Below are 25783 nucleotides of genomic sequence, written 5' to 3'. Positions count from 1 at the left end.
TGCACATTTTTATGATGTATTTTCACATCGCCATTCAAAGCTTCCTGTGGCAAACACGCTTGTTCTTTGCACAGCAGCCAGCTTGCTAGCTTTAATTGCACTCCACACAACATAAAAAGTTAGTTGTTGAACAAACAGGAGAATCTCAGAGAATGTACAATCAAGCGTTTGGTTATATTAAAAGTTGTTTGTTAAGGCTAGTAAAGGATTACCTTCTTTATTACATTACCTTGGTGATAACATTTCTATTTGCTTGTAATGAAATTTCTTCCCTTCGGTAATGACTTTTCTGCCGCTTTTCAGTTCTGCTGCAGATTCAGTAGCAGATTTGATAGATCCTGTCCTTAAAATGAAAACGAAAATTTAAACATTTAGATTGCTTTAATAAAGACCAAGAAAAAAAAAAAAAGGATGCGTAAATATATAAATAATCTAGTCCCCAAGCAACAAAACTCATGAATGTATGAGTTTGTCCTACTGTATGTCCCCATGAACCCTTTTTTTGGAATTTAGTCTTCATGATTGCAGAAAAGGGAGGTAAAAGAATCCCTATTTTAATGGTTAGGGATGCTCAGGCAGGGAAAATGAGTGTCTACCCCAAGGTCGTGATTGCTTCTGCTAGGAATTAGAGAAATACTAATTGCTGAATCCCTTCTCCCCTAAAACTAGACTATGGGGTTTTACACTGAAAGGCAAAACGTATATGGGGTCTGTAGTCTTTTGTTTCTCTCTTTCTGTAATAGTATTTACTCCATAAGAAAAGTCTTCTAAAATTCTGCAACTTCTAGATTAGCAAAAAATATCCCTTGAGGATTAAAAAAAAGCATCAGAAAAGTTGCCTTATAGATCTAAATTAGCTCATGGTTAAAAAGTTGATAATTACTTTCAAATAAAATTAAAAGTGTACATAGAATGAATCAAAGAACATTAAGGGGTTGGAAGGGACCTTAAATATCAGCCAGTCCCAGCATCTGCTGCCCTGGGCAGGGACACTTCCCACTAGATCAGATTACTTATCCAATCCAGCCTTGAACACTGCCAGGGATAGGGCATCCACGACCTCCCTGGGCAACCTGTTCCAGTGTCTCACCACCCTCACAGTGAAGCATTTCTTCCTAATATCTAACCTAGGTTTCCCTTCTTTCAATTTGTACCCATTACTTCTTGTCTCATCACTACAGTTCCAGACAAAGAGTCCCTCTCTGGCTTTGTGTAGGCCCCCTTCAGACAGTGTAAGGTTGCTATGAGGTCTCTAGGCAACCTTCTCTTCTCCAGGTTGAACAGCCTCAACTTTCTCAGCCTGTCTTTTTAGGGCAAGTGTTCCAGCCCTCTTATCAGCTTCGTGGCCCTTCTCTGGACTTGCTCCAACAATAAAACTAAATATATAAATGTATGATAAGTAAATTTAGTTTTAAGTACTCAGTTTACGTCAGGCATCCCCAACTTACTCCACAGCTGTGATTCTGTCTTGCCTTTGCAACGATTATGATGAATAATTTTCTTTGCTTGCTACGTGAATACTTTAAAAACGAGAATTTTAACTGTAATTGAAGAGATACATGAAATTATTTTAAGCTTCTATGAGAAATTAAGTGATTATTAGTATTATGAAAACTACTTACACTCCTGAAAATCAGATTTATATTTTTTTATTAGGCCAAGCTGCCTTATATACTTCATATACCATAAGCAGACAATTACTCCCTTCAATTATTTTTATTGTTAATCTAAAACTAAGGGAGGATAAAGATTAAATAAATTTGCACAATCCTTTCAAGAGCTGCAGTCTGTTGCTGGAAGGTAATAGAGCAAACTATGACAAATATCTCATATTCTAGCTGCATCGTAATCGTTAGTTTATAACATTCTTGGGAGACTTATTTTTGATGGGCCTTCTATTGATATTTGGCAACACTGAAAAACATTCCGTTTCTGGTTGATTATAGTGCTCTGCTTTGGTTTACATGTGTTATTTTAAAATAAGCAAATTAAAGTGTCAGTTTTGTTATAATATATCCTTTCATTTATGTAATGCTACATTGATTTAGATGAGAAATGTTTAGTTCCAAATGGAAGGGACCAAGGGCTGATCAAATAAAAGCATGTTGTTAAGGGCATTGTCCAAGCACCTCTTAAATACTAACAGGCTTGGGACACTGACCACCTTTTTTAGACGTCTGTTCCAGGATTTGACCACCCTCCTGATAAAGAACTGTTTGGTCTAAACCTCTCCTAACCCATCTTTGAACCATTTCCATGTGTCCTGTCACTGGATCCTAGGGAGAAAAGACTAACACTTCCCTCTCCACCTCTCCTTCTCCAGAAGATGTAGAGAGCAATAAGGTCACCCCTCAGCCTCCTCCTCTCAAAACTAGACAAGCCCAAAGTCCTTAGCCACTCCTCACAGGATGTTCCTTCCACCTCTTCCACTGACTTTGTTGCCCTCCTCTGGACGCATTTAAAAACCTTCACACCCTTCTCAACACTATGGGTCCCAGAACTACATAGAGCATTTAGGGTTAGGCTGTTCCAATGCTGAACACAGCAGAATAATCACCTTTTTCAACCAGCTGTTTATTTTGTGTTTGATGCACCCAAGGATGGGGTTTGTCCTCTTGGCTGCCATGGCACCCTGCTGACTGCTGTTGAGCCTGCTGTTGACCAGCACCCCAGATCCCTTTTTGCAGGGCTGTTCACCAGGCAATCCGCTCTCTGTTTGTACTTGTGCCCACCATTACTCCATCCTTGGTGCACAATCCAGTATTTCAACTTGTTAAATTTAATCCCATTATAATGAGTGTATGTACAATTTGAGAACCAATCCTTATCCATAAGACGCAAAATTATGTTCCAGTCTTGGGAGTAATTTTGTGGGTTTTCCACAATGGATTTACAAAATATGACAAACATTGAAATTGTTAATTCTTTGTTGAATTTTTGAATTTGTGACAAGTGTGTGTCAGGTTTTGCACTAAGTTTCAAAAGAAAAACTTAGTCTACACGAAGTTAAAGGCAGCATACCTGCCATGTAACACAGGTTTGGCTGTAAAAGATGCAAGGAAAAACTCTATACAGCATGAATCTCAGTTGGACTTAAGACAAATAACTCAGGTAGGAATATTATGAATGAATTACAGTACTTGTGATGCACACTGTTTACTCGGTCCAAAGAGATATATACATCCTTTGGGAAAGAGAATGAAGTCCCATCTTTTTACTATATAGCAGGAGTGAGATTACGATACAGTGACATGCTCTCCTGTCAAGGAATTGGGATGTTGAACTGAAAAAGGCTTCCTCAGATGCCAACTACAGTCCTCTGCTTTCATGGGCTAGTATATTATGCAATGCCATTTATTAACTAAGTAAGCTTCTGAACAATAGTTGAACAAATCTCCATCCATTAGAAAACTTCCATAACTTTTCTGATAGTAAATAAGGCATTTAATTTCTATTCTAAATTTATTCATGGGTAGTTGATACCCATTTGTTCTTATTACCTGTAGTTTAAATAGCTCACATATCTTCCTGGTGTTTATATTTTCTCCTTCTCCAGCCTTTCCCCCCTCTCGAACATACATTTAGATTGAACAGTCATATTAGACTTAGACTTTAATTTTCCAGGTTTAATGAGCCAAAGCTTTTATTTCTTCCAGCAAGATAAACTCTCCATTACCCTTATTATTCTGTAAGCCTTCTGTGCACTGATTCCAGTTGAAATGCAGTTCCCTTGGTATAGGTGACCTTGCAAACTTTTTCCTTTCTTGGAATGTTAGCTGCAAGTGTCATCACTGAATAATTGAATTTAAGACATCATAAACACTGTCTATCCTTCACTCCTTTAGCCAGTTATTTGATTAATATTTCTCTTTTTAATTTTTTTCCTTCTCCCTCCCACCCCCAGTAATCTGAAATCTTTTTCAAAATACCTCCTTTGTTGATCAAGATCTAATCACATTTTCCAAAACTACTTTTTTGTCCAGCTCCTCTGTTACAGTTTTGGTACTCACCTAAACAGTGTCTAAAAATGTATCACACTTCACTGTAGTAACTATTTGATAAAGGAATGTGCCACAACACTGTGAATAACTGAGCTCTACCATTTATTAACAGCATTTGTTTTTTAATATATATATTTTGAAACTACTATTCTGCCCTGAAGATACTTTCTGATAGCATTTATTTGTCTAGGAAATTTATACCAATACGTGAACCATGGGAATTTATAAAACTTTCTACTCCTTAGGCTTTATCTGAACAAAGACAGAGTCTCGAGACCTTTATGGAAAGGATGCAAAGTAAAACTTTCCCAATGATCCTGGACTTCTTCAACACAACACATGCACAAACTTGAGCAAGTTGTAGAAATTAGCTCAGTGACAACAGAAGTAAGCCAGAATGTGGAAATCTTTTCAGATTTCTTTATCTTTAATGAGGAACTGAACTATGAAGAATGAAGTGAGGTAGCAGAACTTCTAAATAGTTTTGCTTCTTAGTATTCTATTCTACTTGTCATCTTCATCTTATCCAGGATAGATGACTAATGTATATCAGTACAAAACATTTACTTCAGTCCTGTACTGAGTTTACATGTCAAAGTTTTGGTACAGGAGTGATGCATGTCTCTCCTCTGTGAGAAGAGAGCATGAGCTACCCCCATGTCAGGCACAGACGACTCCAACTGACTCCAAAACAGAGGCACCACTGGCCAAAGCTGATCCCATCAGCAATTCTGGTCGCACTTTTCTGATAACATATCTAAGAAAAGGTAAATAATGCTGTGCAGTAACTGTGCAAGAGATTTAAAAATGTAACAGAAACAGCCCAGCAGAAACTCGGACCAGGAAAGATGGAAAGGAGGTACTCCAGGCACCAGAACATACGTTCCTGTGCAACCCAGGGAGAAAATCATGGTGAAGGAGATTGTCATCCTGTAGTCCATGAAGGACCACACCAGAGCAGACATCCACAAAGCAGCTCATGAAAAGCCCATTCAGGGGCAGGTTCTGGCAGGAATGGTGGCCCATCAAGGAGCCACACTGAAGAAAGCTGTTCCTGAAGGACTGTACCCTGTAGAAGGGACCCTCTCTGAAGAACTCCTGTATAACTTCATCCCATGGAAAGGGCCTGCATTAGAAACTTCATGAAGTACTGTGTCCTGTGGAGCAGAGATCAGTGTGTGGCAGTTGTGGCAGTGAAGTGTTATGACCTGACAGCAAAACCTTTACCCATTCCCCTTCTGTCACTAGAGATGAGGGAGTAAGAGATAGGTGTGGGAAGAAGGTGGAGTGGAGGGAAAGTATTTGCAATTTAGTTTTTATTTCCCACTCCAAGACAAGTCTGTTTTGCCCATGATATTAATTTTCCTGTCCTTACGTCAACCCATGAGTCATTTCGTTTTATTTTCTTGGCTTGTCCTGCTTAGGAAGGAGGGTGAGGGAGGGTCAGTGAACACCTGGAAGTCCAGCAAGCCAGCAAAGATTAACCAACCACAGACCTTTTCCGTCACTCAAGCATGGGTCTTATGCAGAAACTTCCAGAATTATATGTGGGATTAGGAGAAGTATAAAACATTTATCATGTTCCAACCTGCTACAATAAGGATTTGGTTGTTCCACGCTGCTTCAGGATGAGGTTCATTTTCATAGAATAAGATAGACTAAGCAAAATGAAAGTACAGGAAAGTAATAATATTTATTTGCACCAAAAGTATTTGAATATGATCAGATAAGAACCTTAATTATTGCACAAAAAGATTACAAGCAGAACAAATGACAAAATAAAGATTGTCCTGCAATTTATTTGCTAGCACAGTTTAAGCAATATAATGATATCATGTAAAAATAATGTATAGTCTGGGGTTCATTTTATAACTATCTACTGATGTGCTTTATATTACTGCACAGGTCATTTGACCATTCAGTTTCCCCTGATTTAATCAGGCTGCATGCTGTCCAGGAAGGGATTGTTTATCTTTTTGAATATGTTCTTACATTAGCAAGGCAATGTGATAATACATATAACATAAAATCAAAGAGAATAAAGCTAGAAAGGCTCTGGAGAGATATCAGGTTCATAAGCTATCATGTGGGCCACATTCTGAGACACAGTCAGGTATCTCGGATCTGATTCCTGTCATCTGAAGATCCAGGTTATTTACAGATTACACTTTTAAGCACTATTAAAGAGAATTTTTTTTAAGTGCCTAAACATGATATCAAAGAAAAGCATTCATAGTATTTGCTTATTAGCAAACACTAGTATGGCCTTCAACATACGGGAGTAGCAACACAACTCTCAGGACAATGACATAAGCTATGGCTAGTTCATTTTTTATTTACTAAACCTGTTGCTCAATTTTTTTTGACATTCTTTCCTCTAAATGACATAGGTTCTTCAGGTCCGTCACACAAGCTGATGCAGCTTCTAAAAGATTCCATATTTTTATAGAATATTACTGATTTAGTGATCTCTGTCAGATTCTGCCAATCACCTGGAAGATAACTTTAGGAAAGATAATATAGATAAGTGATATTCACCAAGACCATGAAGTGGAAGAGAGCTAGAGAAAGAAGCTGGAAAAATAACAATAATAAAGGAAAAGTGAAATAGACTTCACAGTAGGTGGTGAATGCAGCAAAAGGCCCAAAATAATAAAGAATTGATGATTTATTCTACAGGAAAATAATGTTTTTTCTGTTTACCTATCTATACACTGCTGTTTAGATGAAAACTTTATTTCATTGGGTGATGAACACATATTCTTCATTCCACAGGACCATGACTAAATAACAATCTTTCTCTTCAGAATAGATTTGCTAATCAGAATTTCTTGACAAAATGGGAGCAACTGTGAAGTCGATGTGTAGGTCTGTAAATTATTTTCTGTTTTTTCCCTAAATCAAAATAATTCTGTGTCCTATAGTTCCTGAGATACACACATCCTTAACGTTATGAAAGAGTTAAAGAACACACATAGTTCAGACTCTATACAGAACATTGTTCAAGAAAATTTTTGGTAAAAAACCACTCTACATTATATTTTCTTCTGAGCAAATGAAAAACTTCCTTGTCTTTTAGAAAACTAATGTAGGTTTAGACAAGGTTTCCTAACACAGTAAGAGAAAGTTTTTCATTAAAAAGAAATGAGATACCTACATCCATGTAGGAGATACTCAATTTGATTTGAATTCCTTCAGAAATCTAGCTACAAAAGCATGGAGTTTAGATTACAAACATGACCCCAGCAATTAGCAAAATTGAGAACTATATGTTAAAGCCAGTCTTGCAGTCTCCGACAGTAACTTGTCAAACTTAAGTATAAAGAATTCTATTCACAAAAACAGTAACTTTATTTCTAGGCTCCCCTCTCCCAAGCCTTCAGATTGGTTTGTATGTGAAGTACACACAGTATATGCCATCATTAGAAAATCCATCCAAATCTTGGGATACCAAATATGCATTGAAACGTGCATAAAGATGATCAAAACCTTATGACTCAGATGTGATCTCCAGAAGTGCTTAACATCTAGACTGAGCTGGGCAAAAGACTGACTATTTGAAAAACAGCTTTGTATTTTGTCTCCACAACTTGTTTTTATTGACATTTGAAGTCATTGACCTGTATTTTCTTACTATTAGAGAACACAGATACCATCTACTTTAGCTGTATAGAACTTCCATTCTTTGAGGAATGTATAAAACTTCTTGGCTTATGAACAAGCTCTCAGCAAAAACAAAACCTGTGATTTTCCATTTAAGGACAAGATACTAGGCTAACAATAGATTTGATATATAACAGCAGTAGGCACTATCTTCTTGGATTAGATTAGAAGAGATCACTGCATGCAGTTAAATATTGATGATCTAATGCCTTTTCAATATATTTAATTATAAAATTCTATTCCCTTCATATGCAAACCTGCTTTCAGATATCAATGTCAAAAGTAAATTTATGATCATCAGTAGTTACCCTCTGTGTATGCAGAATGCAGAATGATTCCAAAAGTCAAAATTATGTTTTTTCAAAGCTATCTGATCTCATTTTAAATTCCAGTTCTTGGCTTATCCACCATCACCTGTGGTGAGGGTTTCAATGTTTAATTATCTTCACTGCTGGGAAATCATATCTTATTTAAAGCATAATTTTATCTCACCTCAAATTCAAGACATTGGATCATGTCATCCCTTTATCTGCAAGACTAAAAAAAAGACTGTGATTGCTAATGCATGGTGCATATGTGACCAAGTTCTGTTTTCCTTACTTCTCTTTGACAAAATGACCAGACTGAAGCCTTCACAGCTAAGGCCTTCCTGGTATTTAAATATTTTTCCTGTTTCTTCTGTATTTCTTCTTGAAGTTTGGTCATCTAAATCAGACATAATATTGTAGCAACAAGCTTACCAGTTCTCTTCCTCTTGATTTTTTTTAAAGTTATTATCTGAGCGATTACAGTAACCTTTATACCAAGTGTAACACTGCACAAAGAATTTGTGTGAATGCAGTCATTTATGAACACCCTCAAAGTGTTCTCTGAGCCATTGCCAACCTGACCTGAAGTTCCCTGTCCTAAAAATATTACTTATGATTTTTCCACCAAAAACGTTACTTTATCAAGATTCTTCTATTAAAATATGTTTGGCTCAACAGTGCTTATTTATCACAATATTTTGGATCACTATGTAAAATTTATACCTACTTTTTATTTACTAGCCTATAAACGTGTGTCACATGAAAATTTTATTGCAAAGACATTTTATAAACTAGATAGCAGTGAAAGTACTGGGAAAGATAAAAAAGCAGTGTAACTACCAACAACTTCCATTTGGAGATCTGTAAGTGAACCTATTTTTCATTTAAAAGTACTGATTAGCTCAACTGAATAGACACATATAAAATTACTAATTATTTCTAACTAGATACATTTCATGTCAGCGCACTTTATTATACACTTATAATCTGTCCAGAAACAAATAAATAGACAACAAGTATATTTGATGAGGCTTAATTTTCATCAACTGTTTCTGAAAAACATTAATTGTAATTTTTGATTTTCATTTTTTTTTAATAGGAATTCCTAAAGAACTGTTCAGTTACCCTGGTATTAGGTTAATCAATATGGAGTTCCTTTGGACAACATTTTTATGTCCTCTGTGCTCTCTTTCTTTTACAAGCAATAATAGATAAAATATTTTGCCAACCTGTGAAGGGCTTGTGTTTTCTATCCTTAGTTCTCTCTTGTGCTCTTTCTTCCCTTGTGAGGAACACCATACATTTCCCTACATGAAGATGGAGGTGTAACTATTGGTGGTGAAATGAGATTACATTACATTGAGATAATAGTTTTGCAAAAAATAACAGCAAATAAGAGAATCATAGAATAATAGAAGCCTATAAATGATCACTGAACGGGACTTTGGAATATCTCCAAGTCCTACTTTCTGCTTGAAGCAGGACTGTCACCCATGATCACCACTCAACATCAGTTCAACCAGAGAAAAATTTAACCAAGACTACATTTTTTACTAGACTTTTTAACTGGGTATTTATAGTCAAAACTTTCTAGCTAGGACTTGAAAACCTTGAATGACGCAAATCTCCACAATCTCCACATGTAACCTGTTTCAGCACTTCTGCACTTGTCAGTGAAGAATTTTTTGTTTCCTAATGTCAAGTTTAAACAACACAAACACAACATTGCCCTTTTCTGTTTTGCTAGTCAATAACAAGAACAGTTTGGCTTCATCATATTCATATCTTCAAGAATATTTACATAGGTTTTGCATTGCCCCTAGCTTCTACTCACTGAGCTAAGTAATCCTCTCCTTTAAGGTCATGTGCTCAGGTTCTTGACCACATCAATAACTGAGTCTTGGACAGTCCCCATCTTACTTATATCAGCTTAGGCAGGAGGAAGAGATTCTATTCTATATATGGCTTCCCCAGAGTTCTTAAGAGGGGAATGGTAACAACACCTCACTTCTCCTTATTGAGCTGCAGTTCAATAGTTTCTGCTACCCAGCCCTGAGATTGGTCAATGTCTCTCTGGATTGAGGCTGGCATTTTTTACTTTAACTGTTCCCTCTAATTCAGTGTCAATTCATTGCTGGGCTCCAGGACTGATTCTTGGGGTATATCTGTTCGCTCAGGGCTGCCAATTAGTAAAATTATTTAACATTTCCTTCAGAGTGGAAAAGTTCGGTTAATTTTAAGTCCCATTAACAAGGAAGCTGGATGAAGGTGATCTTCGGGTCTTAACTCTGTGTGAGGAGAATACTCCATGATCCAGACTTCCATTTGAAAGATTTGACTGGACTTTTCATTCAGTCACCTGTACAGGTGACTCTCAAAAATCTAGTCGAATTTCATGCCCTACATGGCAAGTAGATTAGATAGCCTTGACTTAGTGTTTCCCAGATGTTCCTTCTAGGAATTCTTTAAAAACAGAGTTGAAAAGAGAATGAACATCATATACACAGGGTCTAAAGAGTATTTTAGAAGTCCTACTGCCTCCAAAGTCATAGTCTTTGGTAAAAACATTGATTTGGAATGTAGGAGGTGCAAATTCAAACTGCACTCTTGGCAGCAGCTCAGGATGAAGGACGTACTTTTTGGTTTGCCATATCTGTAGCATTTATTAGAAAATTTTTCTGAATCTCAATGTGGGAATTCTGGTCAAAATCAGGGGAACCCTTCCACTATGCTAGAAGTCTAGGCTTCATTTAAGTCTGGCAAACCATGAAACTCGAAGTTTCTATGACGTAATTTCCTTACTCCTTACTAATATTTATCTTTTTTTCTTTTTTTTTTTTTTCTGTTTTTTTATCTTTATAACCAGATAATCTCTTTTAGAACTAGAAACTATTTCTGACAAAAGGAAAATCAGTAACTATGGTTTGAAAAATCATTATCATGTCAGTTCTAATTTTTGCATGGCTCTGACAGAATTTACAGCATTGTTCTTTTGATGATTTCCAAAGTGTTACTGATAATAGTATGATCTATACCCCTAAAAGTATTGTATTGACAGATGAACATTATTGACTGATGGATATGTTCCATTTATTGCAGAATGTCAATTGCAGATATCTTCAATTGTGGTGAGGTTTTTTTTTTTTTTTTTCCAATTTATATTTAACTTATTTATTGTTGTAGGGGGGTTTTGTTTGTTTGTTTGTTTTTGTGTTTGGTTTTTAAAGAAGCATTAAGTAAATAAATAATAAGTAAATAAAAAGTCACAGGAAAAAGATAGCCATTAATCTGACAAAATGCCATGTAAATTAACTGGTTGTTCTCCAAGTATCAAGTGTTATAACTAATCATAGTATTAATTTTATTTAGGAAAAAATATTAAATCACAAAAGATAAACAATTGTGGGATTGTGTTAAATATATGTATGTACATTACACAAAATATTCTGAAATATTTTTGGGTAAGGAGAAAAACCAGAACTATTCAAGAATAAAGACGTAAATTTCTTTGTAAAAAAAAAAAATAAAGCCTAAGTTTAAAAATTTTAATGCCAAAAATTTATTGTTTTCTCTTCTGTGTAACAAGAAATGTGTACCAACTAATAAAATTTTGATTTGAGAAAAAGTAAACCCCTTACATTTTAGCAAAAATATATACATTATTAGTTTTCAAATATGCTTTTTTGTTTGCATACAATTGAAAAAAGACCCCAAAACATTAGAACAGATATGTGCAATACTACATCTATCACAAATACTATCATAAACCATGCAAGTGATTTACATCCTGAACAGGACATGTAAGTTCTAAGAGTCCATCACAATTGAAAGACTACATAAAGAACATTTCTAGATTCATTACAGGTAAGTTCAGGGGCCTCTGGTGGTCTAGTGGTTAGAGTGCCTGACTCTCACCACTGCGACCCGGGTTCGATTCCCGGCCCCCAGGGCAGGTGGAGCTCGTCAGCCTTGGTAGGCAATCCACCTAAGAGAAGGTCACTCTAAACAAACCTACATCCTGGGGACCTCACTGCCACTGTCCAAGCTTTGCTCGGCCCCGGCAGATGAACCTCAGGACTAAAGGGTGGGCTCAGTTCAGCGCACACTGTGTCTCACCTAAAAAATCCACTGCGCAGGCTGGAAGGGTTAATGACCTTTCCCAAAATCTTCGCTCGCGAAGACTGGCCATTATTATTTATTATTATTACAGGTAAGTTCAGCTGTCTGTAGGGGATACATTTACATTTCAAACAGTAACCATTTCGTTTAAAATCAAAGAAGACAAAAAAACATTTCTGCAACAATTTGTCTGATCTGTCTTATGTTAAGACTAGATAAATCAGGCTCTAGAGGTGCCTATTTCTCACCTTTAACTGGAAAAGGAAGGTTCCACAGAGGATGTTGGGACAGCTAAAATGTACAACAATTTATTTGTGTTTTCTGTAGCTGATGTCACCCATCAGCTGCAGCAGTAAAAGCTACCTTTGAGAGGACAATGGAAAATAAAACCAAAGCAAAAAACAAACAAACAAAAATTTTAAAAAAATGAGAAAGAGAGAAGAAAGGAAAAGAAAATATCTTCCCAGTGACCAGTAGCAAAGAGAAAAAAATCGATATCTCTCTAGATGAATGTCGCCTTGGCATCTTTTCCAGTCCAACAACTACTCCCTCTAAAAACTTATTCCAAACTAACTACATATATTGCCTCAGTTTTTCGCCTGATTTCTTATAGTAGGAGTTCAGTTATATAGTTCAGTTATACCATACTTTGATAAGTTGCAGATGTTGCTGAGTTAATTGTCTTTTAAAGCTCTGTGCATGTGCATTATTGTGAAATGTTTATGGCTACTTTGCTAATGGTAATCTAGTAAATTCTGCTTGTTCCGTAGTATAAATTTATAAAATAAAAATAATGAAGCAAAATGTGTAAAATGGGGGAAGAAAAAGAAAAGACAATTCAAACATTAATTAGAACCACTTCTTTAGACTCACATTATAGCAATTTCCTACTACTTGTAGGAACTGCAAAACAAGATGATTAAGTATACTTTGGAATATGAGGGTAAAAGGTAGTTACAGTGGTATGCAGGGGCATGTAGGTGGAAGGTTATGAACTGAAAAGGTAGACTGCAATGCTATAAGCTAAAGAGTTGGAAATTGGAGCCACTTAGGTCAAAGCAGTTTCCCACAGGATGCTAGACAATTATCTTTGATGTAGGTCTACTCTTTAGATGTCTGAAATTGGAGAGAAAAATCCATGTTTGTCTCAGTTTCTCATTTAGAAAGCATGTGTGTCTAATTTTTTCCCTTTCTTTCCACATTTGCACTTATTTAGACAGATAGATCATCTCGGTCCTTCTGTCTTTCTAAATTGAAGCATTGCGCTTACAGAAAGGAAGTCCTCAGCACCTCCACAATATAACTAACTACAGCTTTTGAGCCCTTTTTAACCTTATACTTCTTTTCCAAATTCATAGGAATAAAAACAAAGAGGAGGTAGTACTTTTTTCAAGGTAGTCCTCAATATTATATACTCAGAAAGAACAGAGAATAAAATCTTAGCCACTCTGAACTGTGGCATTTCAATGAGATGTGAGAATGTTAGAGAAATAAGTTGTTCTCTTAAAAATCTAGGAATAGTTCAATGACTACTATTATTTACCATGTTGTGGCCTATGTGAATTTACTCAACAGCTTAACAAAGGAAGAAATGGTCGATAACAGCTCAAACTAACATAAAAAATGAAAAAAACCCTTACCTTTTCACTGAACCACCAGTTGATCTCCAACATATAAGAAATACTTAGAGTCCTAATAGCAATAGGATATGGTCTATTGAGGAATCACAAAGAAGATACAACTATTTTGAAGTTGTAGGGGTTTTGTTTGGTTTTTTTTAGAATATGTAAAAAACCATGTTCACCTTGAAGAGAATGAATCAAAGAATCATCATTCTGCTACATTTATGTTATGCATTCACTGTTATTTAAACATTCCCCTGCAGGGGAACAGTTCTTAATATCATTATTAAGAAGTGTTGCAGAAACAGTTTACTATACTACATTTGCAATCTTGAATATGTAATGACAGCACTGCAGTTAAATACTTTGTCCGACACTGTGCAGTAAGAGGGATAAATGACATTTTAAAGCTAATTGTCAATTAGTATCCTAAAAGGTTAAAATTTATAGAGTGAATAAAAGGATTTCTGTTAACAGAAACAACCTGATTTAAAGACTTGAGTGCACATAGGATTTACACAAATTGTCAATCTACTTTGATATGCTGCTAGAGCAATTTTGATAAGGATGTTCATTAGTTGTTGTTGTTAGAAGGAGTAGAATAATTCTGTGAATGTTCTGTGATTTCTATTATCTGTAACTTGCGTCTCTACTGTTGCCAAAAAAAAAAAGTTACAATATGTCTTTATATGGTGATATGGGGCCAGGAACCTTCTGCCACTAGACACAGATTCCCGTTATCGGCAGCATGTCCAGGTTAAGCAGTTAACAGAAATATTGGTAGCTTCACGTCTTAATTTGAGAAGTGGCATGGATCTGAGGCTGTTTTCCTGTTCCCACTCCATTTTTGTGGGAGGGGGGAGGTTTGCCACAAATGATGGAAAAACCAGCCTTGTAAATGCAAAGGGAATAGATATATTAAACAAGATTTTTCCATCAGTACTGTTATTCTATAGGCTATAACTCCTAATGAAAGTGTGATATAAAGTTATTATTTTTTAAAAAAATTTTAAACTCTTATTCATACAAAAGCCCAAGCAAAGTTAATACTTGACTCCCAAGGGTCAATTAGCACCTCCATTTTATTTTTGGTGTTGTTTCATCCTGCATTACTTGTCTGTAGATAAGATAGGCTAAGTTTAAGATAATAGCAGTGGCTATTTTCAGCAGCAGCACTCTCAGCTTACATCTCCCTCCATAATGCAATGGTCAGGTGCTGAAAAGAGTGCAAGGATTGTGAGATATCAGTGAGGTGTTTGAGTAGGTTTCTAAGGTCCTGACTCCTTTGGTCTGTGTGTGTGTGAGGAACAAATACTATTTAATATATTCATCAGTAACAAAGGGATTGTGTGCAACATGACTGAGCTTGCAGATGGTACCAAGCGGAGTAATGCAGGTGATTCATTAGAGGAAAGAGATGGGACCTTGACAGCCTTGAGATGTGGACCTCAAGAAGTTCAAGAAGGCCAAGTGCAAGGGCAACCCCCAGTATCAATACAGGCTGGGGGATGAATAGATTGAGAAGAGACCTGTGGAACAGTTTCATCATGTTGCGTGAAAAATTGGAGAGACATGATCTGGCCATGTGCACTTGCAGCCTAGAAAGTCAAACATATCCTGGGCTGTATCAAAAGCAGTGTGACCAGCAGGTTGGAGGAGCTGATTTTTCCCTTCTACTCCACTACAGTGCACGTGTTAGAGGAGGGTCATGGAAATGACCAGAGGACTGGAACATCTCTCTGAAGAAAGATTGAGAGAGTCTAGGTTGTTCAGTCCAGGCAGAACTTGTTGCAGCCTTTCAATAAATAGAGGCAACTATAAGAAAGATGAAGAAAGACTTTTTACCAAGGCCTGTAGTGAAAGGATAATGATAAATGGGTTTAAATTGAAAAAAGGTAGATTGAGTTTGGACATAAGGAAGAAATTATTTGCGATGAAGATGGAGAGGCACTGGAAGAGGTGTCTCAGTTGTGGAAGTTGTGGATGCTCTATCACTGGAAATATTCAAGGTCAGGTTTTGATGGTTCTTTGAGCAGTCTAATCTAAAAAAAAAGTCCCTGCCCATGGCAGAACAATTGGACCAGATAATCTTTAAAGGTCCCTTCTAACTGATACCATTCTGTGAGTCTAGGATTCCATGAAAACATGTCTTTGCCCAATTTATCTTTCTGTGAACACAAACTACACAACTACAGAAAGTACTCTGTTGAAAATAAAAAATGCTCTGGGGACTTACAGAAAAGCTTTAATTTCTGTGGATTAAGGATGTATGGATTTCCACATCTTGAATAAACCCCCAATTTATGTAAGTAGACAGTGGCTTTTGTTGTAAAAGAATAGCAATTGTTTTAGCTTTCCAGTGGCACAGGAAACTTATAGCTGAGTAAAAATAACTGTTTCAGATGGAAGACAAGAAATAACATCATAAAAGATTTATAAAGCAAGAGTAAATAGAGAACAAGGACAAAAAAACCACAGGTTAGTATAAAGGATGGGGACAGAGTAAAAACACAATAGAACAAATAGGTAAACAAGCCTAGGAAATTGCATTTTACTGGATAATCTTTCATTTCATTGATGAGATAATGCTAAAGGGAGAAAGTGAAGCAATAAGGCAAAACAACACTTCTAAATTATAAGGGAGATATAAAAAAGGTTTATTTTCATTTACAGTGCCAGAATATACGTAACACTAATCCATAATAGATTAAAGGGGATTTCCACATACTCTGGAGTGGCACAGTCAGTGCCTGTCAATCCTTTGCAATCATTTAGACAGTTCCCCAGCTAGTGAGTGACTCAAACATTGTTTGTTTTTGTAAACTGTCCCCAGAGTTTATTCATTAAATATGAAACTTACTGTAAGAACTCTATGGTCTCAATCCAAAGCCTACCAAAATTAATGGGAACATTTTTAACAGAAGTGTTCACAGTATTTTTCTAACATATCTCCTGAAAAAGGCAGTGGTTGACAGACTCTGAACCTGATAAGATTATTATCTATAATGAAAAATCTTTATAAGTCCTTTCCTAAATAGTATCATGAAATATATTTCTAACTTGGAGGGGTGGTATATGTGTTGATGGTGAATGATTGGTTTCTTTTGTAATTGTACACTTTTAAAATGTAAAACATATTTTAAATTTATATTTTTCATTTATTTTAGTCTTATACTGCAATTTACCTATGTTTTTATATTTTAATAAATAAAGCTAAATTTTAAAATATGAGCTTACATGTCCTCGATATTTCTAATGAACCAAAGGGTTAGATCCTTCAGACTTATTTTAGAAAAATCAAAATATAATGTACATCCTGTCATGTCTGGGCTTCGCGAACAAAGATTTGGGAAGGGCTCTACCCACGTTTGTTGCAAGCGCGTTGGTGGCTAAAAAGGCCAATATGAGATGGGAATGTCTGGTTGCAAAAGGCACAGCAGAAAGACTCCTTAGATGGTATATTCTGCAAGGCACGATTCTTTCTGCGTTGCCTTTTCTCCTCAAGGGTGATCCTGCGTGCTTTCTCAAAAGCATCAGCAGCATTACAGATAGTGTGTCTCCAGGCCTCCCCATTGGAGGCCAGAGTAGACCAGTTACGATGATCAATATGGCCAAGGCTGAGATGTTGTTTCAGGGAGTCCTTGTATCGCATCCTGTACATTCTGCTTATAAATCTGACAGAAAAATCAAGCTCCACACAGAAAGGAGCACAGAGAAATGATGACAGAAGGGGGTGCCCAAATTGTGCCCTGCTACCATCTTATTGCTTTGCACAGTGAGAGGAGCCTAGGATCCCTAAGGTGGAAAGGAAATTGGGTTCCAGGGACAGCTGCTGGCCAGAACGAGTGTTTGAACTCTGTTACTAGAGGGATCCACACTGCACCTATGTGCACACATATGTATATATTACCATTAACAGACCTTTATCCTGATCAGACAGAGAGGGGAACCAGACGAAGCCATAAGAGATGTCTTTGAGTGCTGATTGTGCCTGCGTTCTGTATGGCTGGGTGTGTATATATTCATATATACATACATATTCATATATATTCATATGCTACTTGCTGAACCTATGGACACAGATCTGTGGTATCCTTGTCTCCATTGGGCTACCAGATTTGCAACTCCCTTCAGCACATTACTGAAGAGCAATTTATAAAAGGTAATTCAGGGAATGTTTAATTTTTATGAAATGTTGCATTAGTGTAGTAAAACTCTGACCAAGTTTTCAGAAATTCTTTGTACTTATGATTATTTTGTTTGCAGAGCATTTAATGACATTTAAAAAAGTGTATCAGAATCTGCCTGAAGCAGGGACCTTAATAAAAAAACCTTGATAAAAAATAGCATTTTGATCAGGCTCTTAATTGTCTGACAACATGAATGTGCAGTCCAGAAAGTGCAAAATTTTAGAGAGATAGAGTAGGACTCTATATTAAAGATCTTTTAGCTACAGGATGGAAAAGTGAATTCAAGCAATGAAATAATAATTTTAATTCTAAAGAAATATGGACAGAATTTCTAAACAGTTAAATATGGAAAGTCTACAAATTTTGATTAAATTATTGGGGAAAAAGGATATAGAAAGTAAAAACATGGTGATATATTTCCATAAGATAAACATAATATGCTGAATTACACCAAGAACTGCGTCCAGTTCTGGGCCCCTCAATTCAGGCAGGACATTTTGGTGCTTGAGCAAGTCCAAAGGACGATGAAGCTGCTGAAAGTTCTAGAGAGTAAGTCCTATGAGGAGCAGTTGAGGGAGCTGGAGTTATTGAGCCTGAAGAAAAGGAAGCTCAGGGGAGACTTTACCACTCTCTACAACTGTGTGAAAGGAGATTGAAGCAAGGTGGGGGTTGGCCTCTTCTCACGGGAAACTAGTGGCAGAATGAGAGGACAGTCTCGAGCTGTGCCAGGGAAGGTTAAAATTGGAACCAAGTAGGAATTTCTTCATGAAAAGGTTGATTAAGCATTGGAATGGACTGCCCAGGGAAGTGATAGAGTCACTACTTCTGGAGGTGTTTAATGAAAGACTGGACATGGCATTTAGTGTCATGGTCTAGTTGGCATGGTGGTTTAGGTCACAGGTTTGACTCAATAATCTTAAAAGTCTTTTCCAGTTGATTCTGTGATTCTGTGATAAGATGCTTAAAAACTCTTTTATCTTTTCCAAACTCTATTATCTGCTACCACGAAAGACATTAGTGCTCCACAGAAAGATATTTCAATGCCTTTTGACATGCACAATTTCACTTGAAACCACTGTTTATGGAAATGTAGTGCAAGCTGCAAGTTATCAGAAGTGACTAAGAGAAAAATGAAGATACAATCTATTTTCCTGTGTGTTGTAAGGCTACCAGAGGAAGACCTACACAGTTTGTATTCAGAGAGTACTTTGTTTCAAATTGTAGAGTTGTTGCTGGACCTGGAGTTTCGGATTTACATTTACAATCTCCATGCTACACTGTTCATGTCCAGATGCTTCATCAAGACATCATAAAGGTGTGTACCAGCCTCCCTCACCAACAATTCCTTTCCCAGAGTTAATTTCACACAGACATGGTATAAGGAAGCCTGGGTTTGAGAAGTGCCCACTGCTTGGGCTTTCATAAGTGTCAGCACATATTAGCTGCACCAATGTCAAAACTTTTATAGAAAAAATTGTTTTCTTTTTTTCTAGGAAAAATGCTAGTTTTTTTTCTTCTAGGGAGAAGAGATTCTTTTAGTCCTTACTTCTTCTCCCAGCCACTCCTTACATTCTGTAGGAGCAACTCTTCGTGTCCTATACTTTCACCAAAGTCTCATTTTATTTCCTTGGCCCCTTGCCCATTGAAAAGAGAAGGACCTCATGCTTTGGTCTAATAGCAGTGACAACATCACCAGACACCACCTGCATACATGTGACAGTATCATTTTAATGTGCATTTTGAGCTGACATTTGTTCTGATTCTTGCTTATTTCTAACTTTCATTTTTGAAAGATTATTGTCTTCAGAGACATGAACATGTATTTCAATGTTGTAACAGACCTGAGCATTAAATCTACTTAGGTCAATCCCCTGAACTGCAAACTATCATACAATATAATATATTAAATTTTAATTGTGGAAAATAATCTCATTCTCAGTAAGGCAAACAAAGATATCTAATACAAGAAGACTCATCTTAAATTTACAAGACATGGAGTCAGAAATTTTATTGTAAATATTATTTTGACTAATGCTTCCAAAAACTACTCCTCAAATATTTTACATACAGTCTCTACTAGAAACAGGACATTAGAGGTACAGATTCATGATTTTATATTAAAATTTAAATATATGCTCGTTCTTATTCCAATTTTAATACAGTTAAAAGCTATTAAATTTTGCCCCAAAACTGAGAAACGGATTAGTAACTGCAATCACTACTTTCATGTATGTGTGCCCATAAGTCCTTTGTAGATCGTAAAACACTGGAGTTTCATCCAGATTTCAAACTTAATGAACACGGCCTTGTGTCACAGTAAGATTATTGTCTTCATCACAGTCCACACCACCAAGGAACATTGGTAATCATTCTTTTTACATTATCAAAATTTGGCTTTTTCTACTATATCAAAGAAAATTATCACATTTTGTGAATAGCAATCATAATATGCTAATCTCCTTCCAAATCTGACTGAATGGTACTTGCATGATCTGATAGGTCAATATCAAAATAATTTAAGGACAAAGTGAATCATGGGAGAAATCAAGAATGATCTGGAATATTAAACTGATATGTACCAAAAGCCTATCCCGTACCTTAAATTTACTTGAAGAAATTCCTTTAAAACTGTTCATGTCTCTTAGTGAAAACTGGATTGATTAAGAAGGGTCTGACTGTATTTACTTGACTCTTGCAAAAATTATGTCAGTGAATTATAAAGTTTAAAAGCAAAATGTATAAAAGGCAGCATACTAGTGTTATTATTGTTATTGCAGCTAATATGTTCTCAGTACATGCAATACATAGTATTTTCCAAATGCTTTGTCTACTTTTCTTACTTCCAATTATTTGGAACTAGGGAAATAGGTAGTAAAATATTTACCTCAGCTATCTTGTCTGTTGTTTTTAGTTTGCCAGCCTTGCTTAGTGTGAGTGTGTGTGTGGTATGTGTTTACACTTTTACCTTCCTTTTTTGGCTGATATACTTGCAGAAGCCCTCTTGTTATTCTTTTCAACCTTTGCCAAGTTTGGGCCCAACTGCAGCTTACCCATCCTCGCTTAATCCCTACACAACCATCTCTATACTATTCCCAGGATACCTGTCCCTGCTTCCACTGCCTGTACATGTGCTTCTTTCCCTTTAGTTTGACCACAGGGTCATGACTCAGCTATGCTGGCCTTTTACTGTCCTTGCCCAGTTCCTTGCACCTGTGGGATTCCTTCCCCTTTTGCTCTGTGGAAGGTGTCCTTAAAGATCTGCCAGCTCTGTTCCACTCTCTTGTCCCTGAGGGTACTTTCCCAGGGGCTCCTATTGACTAACTCCTTGAAGAGCTGGAATTTTGCTTTTCCAAAGTTCAGGATCGGGATTTTATTCTTTATCTGACCCATGTCACTCAAAACTGTGAACTCTTCCAGTGTGTGATCACCGCAGTCCAGGCTGCTTCCAACCTTGACACTCCCAAGTAGGTCACTTACCTTGGTGACCATCAGGCTGAGTATCACGCTCCTTCTGGTAGGGTTGAACAAAATACAGCAATTCAGTACTTGCCAGCTAATATGTAGGAACTGAGTTGATTTATTAAAGCATTAGAGGTGAAAATACCTATTAGTTCTCCTTTTCATGACATTGACTTCTTGAATGAAAAAGCGGTTGGTTAAATATGGAGGTGAAAAAGTGGTTGGTTAAATATGGAAATGATAGACTCATAATGAGTAAACTTATTTCTTTTCATAACAATTCTCTTGACAGCAAAAATTTTAGTAAACCAAAAGTTTTAGAATTTTAGAATTTAGATATTGCTTTCTGTGAAGCCCTTGTAAGCATACTGCATACAATAGAGGTCGACACAATTTATAATCAGTACTAGTTTTGATTCTTTCTCTCTCCCATGATGACTGTGGAGAGATCAAAATTGAGAAATCTACAGAGGCAACAAAGATATCCTTTGATGTGGAAAAAAATCCAGGGAGGATGTGAAAATGGGCACTGGAATGGAAAGAGGCTGCTATAAAAGATCAAAAGAAATAAGTCCCAAAGAGAACTGGCTGAACAGTAATTAGATGTTTCCTTCTGAAGGGTCTGATTAATGGTAGCAGAAGTATAAATTTACCTTAGAGGTCTTTCCTTGTGAGCTTTATGTACATACAAACACATTTATATGTATGCATAAAGTTATTGCAAAGAATTTCAACATAATTTGTGCCATACTGTAGAACTATAACGCTTTAAAAAAGAAAAAATATGCTGTATGTACAACATGCCACATAGATATCATATATTTCTTCAAATGGTGGTAACTACAGTAAAAACTTATATTGTTTAACTAGATATTGAGTTCATAGGGATTCATGTCTTCATCATATATAAGGATGATTAAAAGACAGTAAGTTGTTCATGCAAACTTAACTCCCCCACAAAAACTAGAAAAGTCTAAAATTATGACAGATGAATAGTAAAACTGAGCAGAACTCTACTTGCTACCAAGATGAATGCTTTTGCAGAAATTCATAAAGGCAAGCTTGGATGCTTTAAACAGGATTTTGTAACATGTAATATAATTAGGCACTGTAGCAATGTTCTTAACAATGGAAAATTTCAATTTATATTTCTAATTATATTTTCTCTGTGTTTAAAAATATAGCTGAAAAAATCAGCTTCCTAAAGAGCAGAATTATTTTCAGGGCCTAAAGTATCTTTAAATAGCTCTGTGTTCCTTTCTCTGCACTTGGAATATGAAATGTTCTATTTTAACAAACTGCATTATACTATAATCTGTATTGTCATGAATATTACAGCCTGTGTCATGATGCTTTTGATAATTCTTTGAAAGAAAATGCCTAGGGATTTAGCTTGATTTCTGTTGCATACATTACCTTAGTTGCATACTAAACAGTTCCCAAAAAGCAATCCAGATTTAACCTAAGTACTTCTACATTTGGTGCCATCATTTACATGCAATTTTTTCTCATCACTCATAGATAACTATGTAGTACTCTTTTAGAATTTTCTTTAGTTATTAGATGGCTTTTGTTAAGACTATTATCAAAGATTTTTAACATTTATATTCTCCTTACTCAAGAAAAGGACACCAACAATAGACAAATGAAAAAACAGGTCTTTCCTGTGTGGAAATCAGTGGGAACTTTGACGTTTCCCTGACTTTGACTTAAACGTGGTTCTGAAGAATATCTTATTAGCTTACCTATGAAGTGCTTGAGTCTAATTTCGGCTCATCCAGGTAGCATTCCTGTCTTTCTAGTACTCATAGGTGGATTTGGAAGACAATTTGAAAGTTACTTGGATTGTCAAATAAGTAACAATTATTTCAGTCCTCCATCTATCTGTGTTTTTTGGGAGGTATTTGTTTGTTTTGATATTGCAAGACCTTTTTAGACTTTTTAACATAGGTTACCTTATTCTCCCAATGATTGCTGACTACTATAAGACACAATTGCACATGAACATTATTTTTAAACTTTGGGTGTATTTGTTAGTCATGAAAGTTACACAGTTAGAGAAGAAAGGAATCCTGAAGGATGGAGCTGGTTTTCATTTCTGAGTTTCATGTTAATCAGGAAGGACATTTTTCTTTGTCTGAACTACAGACTATGCTGTGTCAACCAGTTACCTGATTTCGATGCACTTGGATAACTGAGTTATCCAAATTTCACAATACATTGTAAGACAGCTGTATCTCCCAAAACTTAATCTAGAAATCATTCTATCCCCATGAAGACTATAGTGCAGTTATATTTAGAGTCATATGATTGAAAGAAACAAAGAGATCATCTATGTTACTGCCACCTCCTACTATTGATATTCTTATTTCATACATCTCTTTTCATCTTATATCTGACAGACTTTAAGTTTTTTTGGAAGAATGCTAGACAGCATGTCTTGTCTGGGCATTTTGTTCTGGTAATCTGCTTTCTCTAATATCACTAAAATGCCTGACTTCATTGTTATAGTCTAAATGCACTGCCTCTGACCGTTTGCCATTAACATATAGAACCAATTTTAACCTTTATTTTAGGACATGTATGTTTTAAGTGCTTTATCATATAATCTTCTCTTTTTTAAGAAGTGTAAGTTTATACATTTTTTCTTATGAAGTCTTTTGAGTCTTTTTTTTCCATTCCTGTTTCCTCTGAACACTTAATTTGATCCACAGTTGTTCTGGTAGTACAATGCTCCATGCTGAATATAGGACTCCCAACTGAATGTAGACTCGAGGCACTGGAGAATTCTAATCTATGCATTTCATGTGCACAGTGCATTCTTCCATGATCTGTGTTGTTAATAACAATATCAAATGAAAACTGGAATAATGAAAATTCTTCTCCCCAAGAAAGAAATCTTTATATTCCTTTCATTTCCATGGTGAACTATAACTTTCCTTTTAATATGGCTAACCAAATACTGACCTCATCTTTCTTTCAAATAACCTACTTATTTCTTGCAGGAATTGAAAAAGAAAGAAAACAAACAATTATTTACCAGATTTTATTTGACAGAATCCAGTTAAATGGCAAAAAATAAAAACATGGGCATACAGGTCTAGACTTTCTCAATGCCTACTGCCAGACTGTAATAGTGGCAATTAGAACTGGTTTTTAAATATTTCCAAAATTCATCTGCCTTTCCCCTCTCTCCCTTTTTAGTGTTAAAGTAGCAGAAATTAAAAATAAAACCAAACCCAAACAAATGAAACCTTAAAAGCCCAACAAAAAAAACCAATATATACCTTCTGTCAAATAAAATGCTGACTTTCATTAAGTACTACAAATATAACTTCTGTCTTCTTGATACAGTAGCAGTGAATAAGAGATATTCATACCTGATTATTATCAAATGAGCAATCAAATATTTGTCTACTTGGTCCTCAGACATTCCTTCCCTTACTTCTAGACTTAAAAACTCAATATTACTTATTTGGGCTTTTAGATATAGAAAATGGGAGAATATAATGCCTTGCATATCAGATATCAGCATAAATATAAGAAAATGCATAGTAAAGTAAAGACAAAACAGATAGCTAAGGACTCCAAAACTGAAGTGCCTACAAATATCCTAACCTTTCTTGTAACTCCCTAGTTCATTAAGGCTGAGCAATGTTTGATCCAGACATTGTTATTTATAAATGTATCTGCCCAGACAAGACAGATAAGAATAGCCTTCCTTCCAAAAGCCATATCCACCAGAATAAAATCATAAACAATCAATTCTACATTAATCAGGCAGCCACTGCAGATGAGGCATGGCTCATACTGTTCACACTTCTATGAAAAACCTTCAACTCACTACAGATTTGCCTTTCTCCCTGTGAAAGAACACAAATTAAAAAAAATCTGTTTCTAACAAAAAGATCTTAGGGACGCATATCCATAGCTTATCCTTTCTCAAAGTGAAATTCTATTCCACACTTACTTCTGGTTATAATCCCATGTCTAAAAAAATTCATAGGTAAATATACTGAGATTTTTGTCAGCAGTATGAGTTAATTAATATTAAATTGCCTAGACCAATCAGAGATTAAAAAGTGAAACAGAGGAAGAGAGAAAAAAGAAAATGACAGTAGAGTTGGATTATTTCAGTATTTATATAATTTGAATATTCAATTTATTTAAGCAAAGGTTTTTTTAATATTCCTTTTCACAAAAGCATGAGTGCAAAGCTACTTGAAAATAAAACTGATATAGGAAAAACCTAATATGTCTGTGAATATACATTTAGGGTGGAAATTAAAGGAATATTGTAACAGCTAAAATGAATTTAAAAATCTAACTTTAAAATAATATTTGAGAAATATATGGATAAATTATGATTGTCTGTGTTTCTAAAGGACTGCATTGGACCATCCAAGAGGTGTAATGTTCAA

Source organism: Pseudopipra pipra, chromosome 2, assembly GCF_036250125.1.
Source record: "Pseudopipra pipra isolate bDixPip1 chromosome 2, bDixPip1.hap1, whole genome shotgun sequence".
Taxonomy (NCBI): domain Eukaryota; kingdom Metazoa; phylum Chordata; class Aves; order Passeriformes; family Pipridae; genus Pseudopipra; species Pseudopipra pipra.
Note: the sequence above shows the minus strand (reverse complement) of the source record.